Here is a 4708-nt window from a genome sequence, read left to right on the forward strand (position 1 = left end):
GCTCAGCTGGGCTCACTCTGGGCACTGGCCACTGGCTGGGACTCCGGGGCCTCACCAGAGGTTACTTGGGCTTCCTCACAGCATGGAGGCCGGATTCCAAGAGCAAAGAGCCTAATGGAAGGAGGCAGTAGCACAGGGCATTTTTATGACTTAATCACAGTGTCATTCCTGCTGTGCTGTTGGTCGAGGCAAACACAAAGGTCCGCCCAGGTTCAAAAGGAGGCTGCATAGACACCACCTGTCAATGAGGAAGAAAGTAGCGAGGTACTAGATAGAAAAACCTGTAGAACAGGAGGAAACCCTGTTGCAGCCATCGGTGGAAGAAACAAGCTGCCGCATCATGACTCCTCTCAAAAGCCCACCTGTGAAGATGACTTTCAAACTTTTATCTCCAAGCCCTGACATCTCTGTTGAAGCCAGTTTCACAGTTCTGATTGTCTATTAGAATTTTTCAAAACCCAGATTCACAAAGCTCTTTGTTAAAACCAAGGCTTACTTATTCTTCAAGATTTACCTGAGCAGCTCTGTTCTTCCTCATCCAGTGCTGACCAGCTCATGTGCAGCTTTGACTCCTTGGTTCCCAGGTCCCGACAGGTGCCTGCTCAGACCTATTCCTCCTACTCATCAAATATAATAGTTTATTCATTCATTCAAGAACATGTATTGAATACCTACTATGTAATTGGCCCTGCCTTGGTTATTGTTAATTAGTGATCGAGATTCAATAGTACACACGCACACACACACAAATATGTGTGGAAAAAAAAAATATATATATATATATAAATATACATACTGTCTTTGCTGTCAAGTAATTTGGAGGCTTATGCAAAACGAATAGACAAGTCAACAAATCACAATTGTTATAGGTATTAGATTCCAAGTAAACTTGGATGCTGAGGTTGCAAAGAAAAGGCACACTAACCTAGATTTGAGTGAGGGCAAGGAGAAGGAAGTGAGTTCTGAGCCGAGTTTGAAGGAATAGTAGGAGTTGTGGTCCATCTGAGCTCACACATCACAAACAGAAATCAAAACAAAACGAAATATATGCCGTTCAGCTCAGGATGACTTTGAGTTGATCGCTGAGAGATAGTCTCTGAAGCACTGAATGATACCCAAAGCTGAACCTCTGACTCTATTTGAATGTGTCCAACCTGTAGAAGGTAAGTTAATTTAATTGAGATGAACCAGTATCACTGAGCACCATCATGTTGGAAAGTCAGTGAAGGGAGATTTTTAAAAATTTTTTACAGAAATTTGAAGAGGTTTTTTCAGTGATGGGGAAAGACGTCTCTCATGGCCTGTGCGCTTGAGCTTTGCCAGCTTCCTCTGACACCCATTCCTCACCATGTCTGTTGCATGCCCTGCTTTGCATGTGTCACAGGAGATGACACGTCGGGACACCCTTGCGTACTGTCTTAATGTAAGTCTGTGGTAGGATGTGGAAAGCAGAGGGTGCAAGAGGGGGCTGGGGGCTGTCTCCCCTTCCTCTTGTCCCCACCCCTAGCCATCGGCTGGGGCAGCGCCCACTCCTGCCCCCCACCATGTAGCCCGATTCTGGGATTAGGTAACACACCCTCCCCTGTGGACCTGCAGCCCTGGGGTGCACCCGCCTCCTGCTCTGGCTAGTTTCAGCATCCCCTGGCCGCCACCCCATAGCTGACACCTTCTATCACAACCCCTTATATCTGAAAGACTGGGGTGGTGTCAGCTTTCCTGACTGGACCCTGACTGATGAACCGAGCTAGCTCGTTTCAAAAAATTATTTTTAATTGTGGCACAATGCACATAACACAAAAGTGACCATCTTAATCATATTTAAGTATGTAGTTCAGTGACACTGAGTACATTCATGTGGTTGTACAACCTTCACCCCGTCCATTTCCAGAACTCTTCTCATTTGTAAAACTGAAACTCTGTCCCCACTAAACACTGACCCCTCATTTCCTCTCCCCCAGCCCCTGCAGCCACCACTCTACTCTCTGTATGAATCTGACTACTCTGGGTACCTCATGTAAGGGGAACCATACAGTACTTGTCCTTTTGTGACTGGTTTATTTCACTTAACATAATGTCCTCAAGACTCATCCATGTTGTAGCATGTAGCTCATTTTAATACCAGAGCAGTTGGCTTTCAGTGGCAGAAATCATTGACTCAACCTTGTCTTCTAATCCTATGCTGAGTAATAAGTAGGATTTCTGGCATTAAGCCTACTGATCCTCTATGTTTCCATTACAAGTTTAAGTAAGAGACTTGCCAGAGTCCAGCAATTGAGGCCCCAGGAGGATTTCAGCATAAGACGGCTCTTCTTCCTATCCCACGTTGGCCACTCTGTGACCTTGGACAAATCAGCCTGGTCTCTCTCTGATCTCAGTTTTGTCACCATTACTCTTTGAATCATAAACCCTGCCTTGCACAGCTAGAAGAATTATATTTTTCCTGCATATTTACTTTTATTCCATATTCTTAGTTTTAAATATTTGATGCTTTATACCTTGCTAGCTTGTTTATATAGTTAAAACTTCATATGCTTTTGTTGACACAGTATCAATAAAAAGAACTGAAAATGTGCACATTTCTTTCCCTGGTGGCAAAGTTCAGAGAGGTGATTAATTAAGAGTAGAAGCTTCTGATGTCTGACAATATAATTTCAAATCCTAACTCCACCATCAGTAAATGTGTGACTTTGGAAAGTTACCTAAATTATTAAATTTCTCTGGGTCTCAATTTCCCCATCTGTAATATGGGTATAATAATAGTTCCTATACCTTTGGGTTGTCGTGGGGATTAAATGACAAAATTACCTCAAGCTTTTACTTATCACATTTATAAATATACATTAGGGATTATTAGACTACATTTTAATTGCAAATTTAAAATCTTAATGGATCCAGCCTTGAAAGATCCCTTGAAACTTTTCATCCCGTAGAGAGGATTCTAGTGTGGGTATATTAGGACACACTGATAAAGGATACTTCTGCCCCAATTTGCAGCCCTCACCTGCCTTTTCCAAACTCCAGGGTGCATGTAATATCAAGTTAGGTCACCTGTCTGTGTGGGTTGGACCAGCTGCAGGGGCCTGATCTGCCCTCGATATGCTTGAATGGTGGGACTCCATGGTGCTATACTTTTTGTGTAGTCAGAAGTCTAGATTTTGACTAAAACCCAAAACAGGGCCAACCGTGGTCTTCTTACAAGGGCAAAACTTTTGCTCAACCATAGTCCAAAACTCTCAGGAGTGTATAGTGAGACTTACCCATTCATTTCTTCTTTGAGAGAGAGAACAAAATACCTACCTCATGCGTTCATCCATTCATTCCACAAGCCTTTCTGAGGCCTGTCCAGGAACTAAATAAAGATACCAGAGATACAGAAATGCAAAACACAGCTCTAGCCCTCCAGGAGCTCGGGAGACTGATATCCAGCCCAAGGTGCTGGGGGAACCCAGGGGTCAGGGAGGAGGTGATGGCAGGGCTGAATCTGGAAGACTGAAGAGGCCTTAACAAGGAAGAATAAAAGGGAGGGAGTGTAATTTTCAAGGTAGAGGGAACAACGGGACAGGGCGTGGAGGTTGAGAGTGACAGGGCACATTGCAGGCACCCACGCATGTACAGGAGAAATGAGAGGGGGATGCAAAGGTTGGCTGCATCCAGACCATGAAGGCACTTCCATGTCATGTAAGGGGTCCAGACATTACACCACGCATGCCGGGGCTAGGGGGGATGTGGTGGTGTTTTAAGTTGCAACTAAGAAGAGGTAGGAAATTCTATGACAACTCTATGGAGAAGATAAGACTAGGAGGCAGGGAAACCAACTAAGATACCATAGCAGTAACGGAAGCAAGAAATAAGATTTTTAATAAGTCAAGTGGCCACAGAAAGGAAGAGAAAGCATTGGATTCTAAATTAGAATTAGCAAGTATGATCAACAGTACTGGATGAGTCATTAGATGTACTTGTTGCTTCTCAGTTAAGAGTTCTAGGACTTCCCTGGTGGCCCAGTGGGTAAGGCTCTGAGCTTCTAATTCAGGGGCCCCAGGTTCAATCCCTGGTCAGGGAACTAGATCCCGCACGCATGCTGCAACTAAAAGATCCCGCATGCTGCAACTAAGACCCGGAGCAGCCTAAATAAATAAACATTTAAAAAAATAAATGAAGAGTTCCAAGGTCACTGAGCAAACTATAAATATCCTTGGGCCACATGTGAGGACACCAAGCAAGGTTTCCAAAGCTGGTTAAAGTAAGAGCAAAATCTATGGGCCATGCGGTTATCAGATTTCAACCAAAGCTGACCTACTGTACCATCAGCTGTGCACTGGAATATCAGAGGTCAACAAATTTATTGTTGAGGAGAAAAAAGGAAAAATCCATACCTTCAACATGTGGCACACTTTTGCTTCTATGATTATAGTGTTACTCATTCTGAAGTTTCCTTTGAGTCCTTTGCCATGAAACTAAGTATATGCTTTTCTGTGTCAAAGCTCAAACATCCAAAGACTCTATTTTCCACTGTCCTTAAGCAACTCTTCACTTAACCATGTTCAAACAATGAGAATCCATTGGTTCTATTCTTAAGTATTACCAAATGTGAATGTCCCCAAACCTCCTTGAATAACCCACACCAGTTCTTAAAACCTTTCACATGATGCAAACTGTGCTCACAGCTGTGGTAACTCACTCCCATGACCAGGTAAGTCTCCCCTCTCGC

At 43.6% G+C, this 4708-nt stretch overlaps 1 non-coding gene across 1 annotated transcript; it reads left to right on the forward strand.

Annotated features, from left to right (window-relative positions):
• The first annotated feature begins 3987 nt into the window (after positions 1-3987).
• Positions 3988-4060, forward strand: TRNAR-UCU (transfer RNA arginine (anticodon UCU)). Its single transcript has one exon. It is a non-coding gene; the product is annotated as a tRNA-Arg (tRNA).
• The last annotated feature ends 648 nt before the right edge of the window (positions 4061-4708 follow it).

Source organism: Phocoena phocoena, chromosome 10, assembly GCF_963924675.1.
Source record: "Phocoena phocoena chromosome 10, mPhoPho1.1, whole genome shotgun sequence".
Classification (NCBI taxonomy): domain Eukaryota; kingdom Metazoa; phylum Chordata; class Mammalia; order Artiodactyla; family Phocoenidae; genus Phocoena; species Phocoena phocoena.